Genomic DNA, 12986 nt, shown 5'->3' with positions numbered 1-12986 from the left:
GAAAGTGTAAGTCTGCTGGTGTGTTTGGAGGCTGAAGCGTCTGGGGCTGAGACAGCAGCAGCTGTTTCTGCGTGTATACCCCCACAGCCTGGTAGAATTGTGTGTCCACTTCATTTGTCTCTCTTCTGTGCACAACATCAAACTGTGACATTGAAGAAACGATCCCTTCATTCTTTATGAAGCCAGAATATACATCAAGGCAGGGGCGCTCGATTAGCAGCATCTGCCATGCAGGGGGTGTGATGTTTCAAGAAAGGTAGGACAGAAGGACACTAAAGTAACCCAAAGGTTGAAACAATCTGGCCTCAGGCAGCTAGAAGGAGGACGTAGGTTTGTGGTGTGGAAACCCAGCCAACACATGCTCTAACCCCGGGCTACATGACGTTTCACAGCAGCTATGTAAAACAAAAACTCTTTCACACTTTGGTCTCCCCACAGCTGTGGGGTGTTGCACTGGGCTAAGTGTTACCTGACTTTGATGTTCTCCAGACAGACCCCATATTTGTTCATGTTTACACATTTTGACAGGGAAGGAACAGCTCTGCTTAACATCTCCTGGGTTTCCTTGCAGCAGTGTTAAACACTGCAGTGCAAATAACAAACTCAGCAGGTCCTACGACAAGTCGGTTCCCACCAGGCAGTGTGTGTCTGGCAGGGCAGGGGGTGACAGCACAGATTGCTGACGTAGGCTTCAGACCCACAGCCTCTCCTGCATGCAGATATTTGGAAAGCTCCTGTTCCCTCCAAATAGGGATAGGAAAGTGATGGAGAAGCTGTGGTAGGCCAGTCAGTTAGCTCCCTCCTCCTCCTTCCTTCCTTTTTAATCCATCCCAGCATGTTATGCAAATACTTTTCACAGTAGCTGGACATCGAGGTGCTATTCCAACATACCAGTTGTGGGGATATACTGGAATTTGCATGGTCAGTTAGTAGTATCCTGCCTTTAATATCATACGTAAATATGTCACTAAGTCCCAGGTTTGTGGAAAATATGGTTTTATGTAATTGATGCTTTCTTGTTGATGCTGAACTTAATTCTGATTTGAGCCTTTATATACAGTAACTAAGATAAGGCTAATGTACTGAAGACCCTTGGTCAAATTTTGTCCTCGTTTGCAGGCTTTACTCAGTATTTGTCTTACTGCATGCCCTGCTTTAATCAGTTGTGTTCTGTGCAGAGGACCTGGAAAGTAAGGTAGCTCCTGGCCCTGAAAAGTTGGAAGTAAAGGACTTACAGGTATCACAAAGAATATTAAATGATTTGTCTATGTCTAGGGGGTAATCAGGGCATTTATTACAAGACTGTCTTTCCTCATCACTCTTTGATCATATTAACTTTGATCATATTAAATACTTTTTCTCAATGATTTTTTTCCTTTTGAGTTAATAAGGAGAAGCAACAAGGAAAGGAAACGTAAACCTGAAATGTATAAACTCTCTATACTGAAGATATAGTATGCCTTCCTCTGAAGGACATTTAATCAAAATCCTAGGAAGCTGTATGATCTCCACAGGGAATAACAAAGAATTAGTGTTATCTCAAAGACAAGATAAAGCAGGAAGGCAGGCAAGGAATATACACATGTGCAAATGAGTGGCCTGTAATGGAGTGAAGATTTTTTTCTTTGCAAACAAGCATACTTGGTTCAGTGAAACCCAGCACTGGTCTTCTCTTGATCTTTTTCAGAACTTGGGCTTTTCTTGATTTTTTCTTCCCCCACCCCCAAACATTGTGAAATGGGAACATTGTGTCACACTTCAAACTGGAATCCAACAGGCTGAAACTTCATTTACATTCAGAATCCATGAGGTTAAATGCAGCAAGTCAAAACCTTCATTAAAAGGCAATTTCAGTGTCCAGTGTGCAGGAATGCACAGTAGCAGCAACTAGAAATAACAAATACACTGCAGAGCTGTCGAAATTACATGGGTCTATTTATATCTAATAGTTGTATTCAAAAACAGACAATCCAGTCTTACTAGTATTTAGAAATACAAGATAAAACTGAGACAGTAAAGCCTCTGTCTCTAAATAGATATTGTAAAAAACCAACACAACCAGTGTTTGGCTCTAAGGCCTGGGGTTTTGCTGTGAGGAAGATGAAGTGAGAGTAGATTTAGAGCCTTCCTCTTCCCATCCCAAAGTTTCTTGCAGTCTGTAAATAAACTGTGGAAAAACCCGAAACCCTGGGCCAAAAAGCCAAGTCCAGTGCCTGTGGTGTCCTGTACTTGAACTGTGCATTTGGGGAAAGCACCAAAAGACTCAGTTCACACAAACATGATGGATGAAGAGCTGTCAGGTGGCTGAACTCATTACAGTCCATAACTGGGGCTGAATTTGATACGCACTGGGCTGGGAAAAGGTGGGCTGAACAGCCTACCCCTGTTCTTAGGTATGACAGCGGACAATTAGTATCACTCTTAAGACACAGAAAGCTCAGTGGGGCTAAGGTCTTTGGGGGAGGGATGCCAGGAGGGTGTGTAAGGCTCCACGAGTGAAGCTTCTGAGCTTCAGGAGGGAATTCTCAAGTAAACCGTGAGAAACCGTAGCAGCCAGACTAGACAAAACAGGTAGTTGGATATCTCATGGTATACCAAGGAAACAAGTGATGTTATGAGGTCTTGAACGTAAACTATACACAAACCTAATCTGCAGATGATGAAAATTGGCTGAACTCTATTTGAACAACGTTGAACTGTATTGCTTTATATTTTATGAAGGTCTCTGTATTTGGCAGTGCAAGAGTTTAGGCTGTCTGACACACTTAAGTGTAGATGGGTGGATGGAACAAAGTATGATTTCATTCAGTCAGTTGTAAATATTTATGAACATAGCCATCATTGGTAGGGAATGCACTGTTAGTCGCCATTAATATGAATGAAAAGGGCAAACATGACTGAGGCTCGTGAGGGCAGAACTGGGCCCAGTGAAATTTATAAAAGGGTCTGTTCTTTTCCAGATTTTAGGTATCTTTCTGAAGCTCTGGACAGGTAGGTAAGCAGCTATACGGAGGTGTAGATACTCATTTCAAGCTAAGACTTATTCTTTTGATGATGTTAATGTACTGAAATATTAGAGGAAGTATTTTGTTTTGTTGAGGACAGACTTTTGGTTTCAGCGATGTGTTTGTTCCCTGCTGGCTTTATGAACCCATAAGCTTTGTTCTCCCTTGCGCTTGGAGTTGCAGTAAGCCTGTATGATATTAATAAAACAGATTTCAAGATGTGGGTTGTGTTCAGCTGAATGTGTAACTGTTTGCAAGTTCAGGGTCTGACATTTATCATGAGTCATTAGGAAAAGTACCTTTTAACTTAAAGTTTGGGAAAGGGTTGTTGGGTTTTTTCCCTTTTTAAAAAAAAAACAAACCCTGAAAGTTTTTTTTTTCCCAGATATGTCCATTCCAAATAAAGTTTCCTTCTAGTTCTGCCTTGCCCAGAAGCCACACATTCAATTGCAGACTTGCAAAATAATGAAGGATTTGGTTTGGCTGCGGAATACACCTGGATAGAAGGAGATCTGGTGGCTTCTGGCTCTGTCACAGATCCTGTATATAACCTTATCTATGTCATTTGGTCTTTGTTTCGTTTTCTGTCTGTGACTATACAAAATGCAGTGTGGGTTTCAGGTAGAGAATTTTGGAAAGGCGAAGAATAGCACTAATGTACAAATTATTGTTTTTCAGGATCAACTTTCAAACTTGTCCTCTCTTGTTCCAGAAAGGATTTTATAGTTGTTTGCTATACTGGGAGGAACAAGATCTGGATCGTGGAATACTTACTCTTTCCTCCTTTATGAGACTATCTATACAAGTATTTCCATTCAAGTAGATAAAACTCAAACCAAACATCTTTGCTTGCACAGTTCTACCCTGACACCGTAGGGACCTGTTTTGTAGGCACAGATCCATTTCTCATTCTCTTCTGGCTAACACCTCTGCAAAACCAGATGTGTTTAGCTCTTTGGCTTGCTGTCCTCTGGCTTCCAAACTTGCTTCTTGGAGTGAGAGTCCGGAAAGAATGTAACCCCCCCACCCTGCCCCCGCCACCTTTTCCACAGTCATCTGCTAGCTTCCAGCCTGCCTTGCCGGCACCTTCCTCAGCAGCATGTGGCTCCTGGAAGTCTCTACTCATTGGTTATGTTTCAATATCCTGGCCTGTGCAACTCAGTGGTAAACATTCTCACGAAAGGCTTACTGTCTGTCACAATAATTTCCTAATCTGTTTATAGCTGAGATTCTTACAAAATGAAATCAGTCCCCCACATAGCCTTTTTATCCAAATATCTCCAAGGAATAGACTTGCTGCCTTTGATGACATCACTTTGCTTGATGCTGCTTAACTTGATGACATTGAGCAATATGCCTCCAGAATTTTTCCTGCTTTGGAGCTCACAACATATAAGAACAACTAGAAGTGTTCTTACATCCCCCTTCCTTTTTGCAAGGGAACCCTGAATTGAAGGTGTTTCAGGATTGTCTGCTGGAAACTGGTTTGTAGTAGAAGTTGAGTCGACAGTGGGAATGAGAGCCAAAGCTGTGTTTATCAAGTACATTTGAAACTTCAGTGAGTTAGAGGGTCATTAAAGGGTGACCTGTAGCCACTTAAATGCCTGTGCTATCCCTCTTATCCTGTGTGAAAAGTTCATGAAGACTTGGTAGCTATAGAGGTTATGAATGTCACTTATTCCATAACTTCGGGGCAATTCCAGCTGCTTTGAAAGGAGCCAGTTTAGAGTCCACCTGTCCTCTCTGCCATCACACATTGCCAGCAAACCAAAGACTTCATTGTACTATATGCAGGAATAACTTCCAAGTAAGCTTCAAACGGAGCGGCATGAAGAGTAAAGGGCTATTAAAATACATGGTAGGTTTTAGTACTGGAGAGATGCCATGTTATACAGCTACAGCCTCCGGCAGGCTCTCAGACCTCTTCTGCTGCGGCCAGGTCCCCCACTGCCACCTCCTTACTACAGCCATTATCTGTGTCGCTGAGGTGACAGCAATGTAGCAAGTTGCACTTACATTTTGCTGTGCAGACGCATCCCAAGAATATATTAGTATACTTGAACAGCCTTTTCAGCAAAGATTATACAGCTGCAAGGCCAAAGACCACCATTGTAGGGCTGGCCTTACCTAGAAGCTTCTATAATGAAGTTGATGTTATACATCTCAAAAGAACTCAGTAGCTGTCAATACAGAGAGTTTCCCAGTCTTTGCCATGGAAAAACTTGCAGATTCATAGCAAAATTATGCAACTTTGTTATTTACATTCTTAACTGATACAGAGGGTTGAGTTTTGCAAGTCTGTGCACAGCTTTTAAAAACTACATATTTATTAGCGGTCCCCAATTCAGCTGTTGTGTTCCTTTCTTTTGTGCTTGAAGCGTACTGAGCTTAAAGCTCAGTGACTCAAGGGAAGCCACTACAGCCAGTCAGGAACGATCTTGGGAACACGCTGTCTTGCCGAGTATGCTCAGACAAGGCTGTGTAAGCCGTGCAGAGTGGTTCCACCTGCTCTGTGGAGGGACCTGAAACACCTGGATCAGGTGCAGCCCAAACTCCTGGCTAAAGAGGAAAGCAGAGGCCAAAAGTCACTCCAGAAAATATATAATTTTCTAGGAGCTTCTGATATTTGGCAAGTATCTTTACCTTTTATTTCCTCTTTCTATTTGAAAGAACCAGGCACTTATGTGGAGCCTTTGTCTCTGTCTGTAACTGCAGGGCAGTGGTGTGACAGCAGCTTAACCTTGGCTCAACTACAGGTGTACAAACCCCCTACCTCTGCTAGCAGGACCACAGTGGCACTCAGAGGGCTTCAAAACTCCCCTGGCTTTCTGAAACACACCTGCAACCACATCTGCGTTTGGAGGCAACCTGTTACCAAATAACCCAGATGGAAACTTTATTTTCTATGCCTCCACGTTCATGCTCCCTTTGCTACCCAGTCTAGAACCAGTTGGCATAAGCTGCTTTTGCAAATTTTAAATTGCAGTATGTCTAGACATCAAAACCATGTTGTGTGTTTTTTAAAGGAGATATTTAAGGGGCTGTAGCTGTTTGCAAGAGCCATATGTGATACAGGGGTAGTTTATGAAGGTGGAGAAAACATCTTCACAAGCTGTTTCTGAGCCTTCCCTTGGATCCTGAATTGGGGTTGAATGAAGAGACATATGGCTTCACAGTGCCTGGCTGGTGGAACAGAAGGTACCTGGAGCCGGCTCCTCTCCCTGTCATTTCACTGCAGGTATGAGGAATGAAAGGATTTTGACAGGGCAAAGAGTGTAAAACGAATGAGGTAGGATGTTTCTCTGAAGAGATTTTGGCAGCAGTCTACCTGCACGTGCTGCACAAGATTATCTTGGGCACAAGGCGCCAGGGGTTTCTGAGCGTGCTGTGAGTCCTGGGGTAAGAGAAACACTGAGCTGATTTCTGAGCCCTCCTTCCCTCCTTAATATTGTCATTTTGAATGTGGGTCTTTGCTTCCAGTAAATGTTTCCGTAGCAGCTGTCTCTCTGGATAATATCTGTCACCATCCGGTGAAAGGGACAGCTAGTTAAGTCACGATATGATACTTCATGATTATCCAGGACTGGAAATTCATAGTAAGAGTCGAGTGCCTTTCTCATGTGGTGGTGTACGTGCTCTCAGACTTGCATGGCATAGGTGGTGTCACTTCATATCCCTTGACTACCTTGTCTGGAAAATGGAAATTGTTGGTTTTGCCCAGTGGTTATAATTGACTTCAGGATGGGTTTGTGATCAGAACTTTCATCAATGAACTTCTTGGAAAACTAAATAAGTTATAGTCATTTTTATTAAGTCCTCAAAACCTCCTGCGCAGCTTGAATTTACAAGCAAAGGAAACCATTCAAATTGCACCCCGCAAGCCCCATAGGTCTCTGAGGAGAACTGGGTCTCATGCTGTGCTCAGCATGGTTTCCAAGCCAAATTGACATGGGGGCAATTGGAGAAAGCTTTGTGGAAGCATCCAGATTGTTTTCTCCAAATAGACCTATTAACCTGTGAAGGAACCTGAGATTTGCACACCCTGAGTCATGAGCATCCCCAAGCCACGTTTCCAATGATCACATTACTCATACTCTTGAGGTAAAAAACACATTCTCTTGACATATTATGTCTTGCCTTGTGTTTCCTGATACCATATAGGAGGCTGCACCTATGCATTTCAGATGTCAAATCTGACCCCACTTAGAAATTTTCTTTCTCCAGGTGCAATATATCTGTTGACACAGTTGGCTTTTTACAGTGCGGTGTATATTCACGCTTCCTCTCCTCCGGTCTAGAACACCAAACTTTTGACCTGTCATTTAGGAGGCAAACCCATTTACACCAACCAAAACCTGAAGTAATGTCACTTTTGGGGGGAAGCTATTTTGGATTTACACTCCTTTAAGAGCAGAATTTGCTCTGGAGCACTCTCCTTCCTATCAACCTCTTCCTGCCTGGTTAACACATTGAAGTTTTTGTAATTCCCACATTAAATCCACAGCAGCCTGGAGGTCAGGCAGTCCTACGCCATTGTGGGAGGTACAGTAGCTTGCTCTAAAATAGATTTACCTTTCATCAGATTCTTCTTTAATGAGGTAAGAGATTTAATTTCATGATTAAAAAAAAATAATTAAATGAAAGATATGTGATACATGAGCAACTCCATTAGACTGTGCAGGAAAATGGGAATTGCCAGCCCAGGTCTAGACAGCAGTCCAGGCAGCCTAGTAACTTGTCTCTGAAATGGTTAATAATGGAACAAATAGCTCACTTTCAGTGCTGCCTTCGAAAAGGTCTGATGATCACATCATCCAGAACCTGGAGAGAAAATTCCCTTCCTAGTAAGTGCATCTTGTACATTCTTGCCTTGACAAAGTGCATTGCACTTCAACAAAACATAAGGACTAGAAACAAAAAGCGAAAGGGAAGAGCAGACGTGTCTGTGCAAAATAAGCAGGTATATACGTACACGTGTGTATGGACCTTCATGCCAGCCCACGGGCAGGGGCCGGTGCAGCTCTGTGCTGGCAGTGGGTGCAGTGAGCGCAGCACAGCGCAGCTCCTGCTGTGCGCCAGCCTGCAAAGTGCCCACAATTCAGGGGGCTGGATTTGGCCCCAGAAAATGCTGTGCATAGGGATTCAGGCCTTGGCAAGCAAATCCTGTAGCTTTTAACCAACTGAGCCTTTTATGCACAAGGGTTTTGTTTGTTTTGTTTTGTTTTGTTTTATATGCAGTACAAGAAGTATAAATTCCCTGGACTGCTCTTGGGAAAGAAAACCTGAAAGGTAGCTGTTGTCTGTTGTTCCCCTCAGCATAGCTCTTGTACCAACTGTATCCTATGCAGTCAGCTTCTGGAAAGGACAGAAATTAAGTTAGAAAACAGAACATTTTGGATGTTCCTTGCCCTTGTTACTGGGCTGCTTGCTTTTGTCTGTCAGTGGAATTAAAAAATGTAAAATATTTTTTTCTTCTTTTACTGAAGGTTCATTTATTCATCCGTACCACAGCACTGGAACAGACACATGTGCCAAGAGTAATTTCCAAGATTATATCTTAATAACTTCCTCAAGTATCCATTAGCCTGGAGATGAAAACTGGTTTACTAAGGCATTGCTTGTTATTCTCTCTGTACTTTTTTTTTTCTTTCCTGGATCTGAGACTCCCTGAATCCACGTCTCTGCTTTCTGACCAAGCTGCTGAAAGGAGTAAATTCTATTGTACTACACTTCCTGAATTATAATGTGTTTTTAAAGACACACAGCTCATAACAGAGGGCCCCATAAAATAATAAGGGCATTTCTCCCTAGTTCTTTTGCTATCATTATCTGGCTCCCTGCTCAGGGGCTTCTTACCTTAATGTTTTTCAGTTTTGTAGGACTGTGACACCTCCACTAAATAGGACGTAGGCTTGCTTATACTCTTGACTGGTTGGAAACGTCTTTTAAGCCACCTAAATGTGAGTATTGAAATGAGCCATGCTGCACCCACATTAGCACAGGACTTTGAGCTAGGAGGGGAATCAGTGCAGCAAGGGTTAATATCCCCCTGGCAGCCTGGTCAGGAGCACCTGAGGTCTGGGAGCATGGGTGGGGAGATGGCACAACTAGGACAGAGCTTTCTGGCTCCACGAAGCCACCTTGTGCTGCCCCACCTGAAGGAAGAACAGCTGGTGTTCTGGTAGGGGCTCAGCATCATTTCACAGCAGTCGGTCAGGGGGGGCTGAGCATCCCCCACCTCCAAAGGGCCGTTTCTTCGCCTTCTGGCTGCTCACAAAGAACTGAGATGCTCCAGCTCACTTCTTCAGCTACCTTATGGGATACTCTGAATGTAAAGGAAGTGATGTGATGGCTTGTTTCAGCAGACAGTGCTGTTGTGATTGCCAGACACTTTCCTCCTGGCTTGCCTTGGGGTGGGCAGGTGGGGGAGCACCCGCAGCTAATTAGGAACAGGTATTTTTCTGCAGGTAACGTTGCCAGACAGAAGCCCTTTTGCGTCTCCCAGAGTCCATGCAATCTGCAACATCTGAACAAGCCCGGTGGGGAAAGAGATGAATTTTTCACACCTGTTTCTCCAAATTTAATAATAACAAAAAAATTCCATGCGAGCTCAACAAGGCAACATTCCAGTAACATTTTGCTTTTACTGACTGAAATTTCCCGTAAGATGGGCCTCTGGTTATAGAATGGAAAATCTGTCCTCACTCGCTTCCCCCTCAGTACCGGGCGGACTTATATAGTCTGGTTGCTCTTTTACTCCTGCCAGGGCTGCTGCAGTAGCTCTGAGCTGGTTGGGTCCTGGGTGCCATGAAGTCAGAGCCACGAGTCTCCCCAGTGCAGTAGGCGGTTGGGTTGGTACTTTGTCCCAGGGAATGTTCCTAAGTCCTGTGTCACTTCATTACACAGCAAATTGGGAACAGACACTAGTAATGCAGACGGAAGAAAGAAAAAAAAAAAAAGAAAAAAAAAAGAAAATACAAAGAGGAGACATAATATTATCAGAGAAATATGTGTAAAGTCCGTAAGTGCTTCTGTGCCTTGGCCAAATGCCAAGTTGAAATCCAAGATGCTTGATGTGTTGAATTCTGAGTTTCCTACCACAGAGATCTTTTTTTATATATATTTTATTTTTATTTAGCAACAAGTTGTGTGATACAAACTTGACTGTGTAGCAGTTACCATGTTGAAGTTGTGGAAAAGTACAGTAGGAGGACATGGGCTAAACTTGGCCATAATTGACTGGAATTCATGACATGGAGTATCTTTTGTTGGCTTTACAAAATGGAATCACTTCCTAACTGTAATGAGTAATCTTGGACATGATCGTTTTGGGATAGTAAAGCACTGGCTGTTACATGAGTACTTCTAATCCTCATTGCATAATGGTGTCTGTAAAAAGCTTTTAAAGAAGAAAGAAAATATTTGGAATTTGATACCTGTGTAGGTTCCGAGTCCCCTCTCTGTTCTCCAGGCATCAGTTTTAGAATTCAGCCTTGTGGGAGATGTTGCCTTGGCCAGAAGAAATGCAGTTTAAAACAACAGCAATAGAAAAAAAGCTCATAATGCAAATGTTTGCCCTAAAAATTGCTTTAGATGAGAGAAACCTAACAGCACTCTGACAAAACCATGACTATTTTGGGGATGACAGATTAAAGCAGAGACCTATAGCAGGAACTCTTTTTTTCCTTGGTTAGATCGTTTCAGTTGTGTGCTTCTATGCATTCCTTATTACAGACAGTGAATGCCATTTGTTTGTGATAATCAAGAAGTTGAATTTATCCCTGTACACAACAACAAGACTTTTCTGCTCTGTCTTGTTTTGAAAACATAGGTATTATTAAATTATTGATACTGATAGGGAAAACCAAAAAAGTCTGTTCTTTTGTGACTTGAACTGGTGCCTTCAAGTAACTTCAGTTTTGTAAATGAAGTTTTGGAGGAGTATTTGCACAATACTGTCATACAATTTGCACTCCAAAAGCATGGGGATGAAAGAATTGTACTCGGAATAAAAGCTGCATATGTGATGCCTATTGTTGTGCTGTCACATAATAGGTTGCAAGTCACCTTATTTCAATGCAGCACAATTTGGATTATTCTGTTGTGGAAGGCTTGCCTTGTTTGCTAGCCCTGAAAGGGAGACAGTCTTCTATCTGAGCTGAGAAAGATGGGTACGAGCAAGAGAGAAGGTTTAAACTGAATTTGCCCTTCTGTTGTGGGTGTTGAGAGCCCCAAACTTATGAGATGACTGGGTGTGCCACGTTTTAGAGAATTCAGGAAAGGGACTTGGTGTAAGGGAAGTCAGTTATGTATTATCCCTGTCTTACTCTAACATGTATTTTGCTTCTGCAGTGTTATTTGATGGACTCAAGTCTCAGTCAAGGGTGGACTACGCTGCCCTGTTAAAGTTGTGAAGGACTAGAAAATAAAAAGGACTGGTGAAGCCTCAGTTACAAACTTGCATTTTTTTGTTAAATTCATGGCTTAGATGCTTCTGACAAAGTAACTTTTTTTTTCTTTTTTTTTTTTTTTTTTGGCTCAAAATTATTGCTAAGCCTGGATTTCTAAAGATACAGAAGCAACGTAAGAAGTGAGCTAATGCATTTGAAGAAGTCTGGGATTACAGCTGTGTTTCATAAAATCTGAGTTAGCTATAGAGAATGTAAGTAAGCTAAATCCCATCTGCTTTGAGGTTTCCCTTTGGTCCCAGAAGCAGCCAAATACAGGATATGAGGAGAGGTGTATGGGCTTCTAGCGGAAATGCTGGGAAAAAGGCAAAGGGGGGAACGGCCCCCTCTGCTCCTTCGCTCTGCTTTTATATGTGACCTCGCTGGTGACACCGCGCAGCAAGGGGTGAGCAGAAGGAGCTTGTGTTCCCCCTCACGGCCATACAAACAGGGTCAGAGCTCTGCGAAGAGCCAGCATCACCTCTCCCTTTCCCCATTGCTTCGTTGTGTCCGTAGATGTCTGGGGTACCATGGGCAGCCCCAGGAACTGGGCCGTTAGGGTGCTACTACTGTCTATTCATACCTGGGTGCAAACTGGTGATGGACGGCTAGATCAGGCAGGACGTTTCTGAGGACTCTTGTGAGTGATGGGGGATTAATCACCCAGCTGGTCCTCGACAGTCTTTGTCAACTCGGATATGATATGCCAGCTGGTCAGGGGCAATTCTGAGAAAAAAAAGAAAAAAAAACACAAAGGAGAGGGAGACACTAATTAGCACTTTTCACTAAAAATCAGCGAAATGGGAGCTGTAGAGTCAAGTGGAAATTCTCACGTCTGCTTTTCCTTGACCATGTTTCTTGTTAAATTATCAAGAAGTGAAGCAAGAATTAGGCAAATGTAGCTGTAAACCCCCCTTTGTTTGCACTTGTGGAAGCCAGAATTATATTTCAAGGATATGTGTCTATCGCACCTACCAGCCTCCCCCCTCTCTGCTCCTGGGATATCGCTCTTGAACCCGAGGTTCAACATCCAGAGTTAGTTCTTCCTTGAAAACGAACAGATTAGCTCCAACCCACGCTCGAGTACTTGGCTGGTCTGTACAAACGCTGTGCAGGCCGCACAGCCCTGCTGTCTGCCTTATGTCTTTTACTATGTCAGCAAACCTTTCAACTCCGCAGCTCATTGCAGAGCCTATGAATTACAGAGCAAATGGTCAGTTCTTCATCAGCCAGATTCCCACCTTTCCCTGATGCCTTATCTGCTGCTCATCCCCAAAAAGCTGGATGGAGAGGTTAAATATCCCTATCTGTTAATCTGTGACCGTGATTTATTAGTTTAAAACAATTTTAGGATATGCTTTGAAGGCTGGAGACGTTAAGTGTCCAAGGCCAGCACAAAGAGGTAGGTTTTAGTTGTTTTGGGATGCTTCCCCTCTTCAGAACCACAGCTCGAGATTTTTAGTACTTGGACAGACAGCTTTCCTCCAAGGTTTGGAGGTTTTGGGGGAGGTTGGGGTTTTTTCTTGACTCAAAG

Source organism: Falco cherrug, chromosome 9, assembly GCF_023634085.1.
Source record: "Falco cherrug isolate bFalChe1 chromosome 9, bFalChe1.pri, whole genome shotgun sequence".
In the NCBI taxonomy this organism is placed as follows: Eukaryota; Metazoa; Chordata; class Aves; order Falconiformes; family Falconidae; genus Falco; species Falco cherrug.
This window is presented reverse-complemented; position numbering follows the sequence as displayed.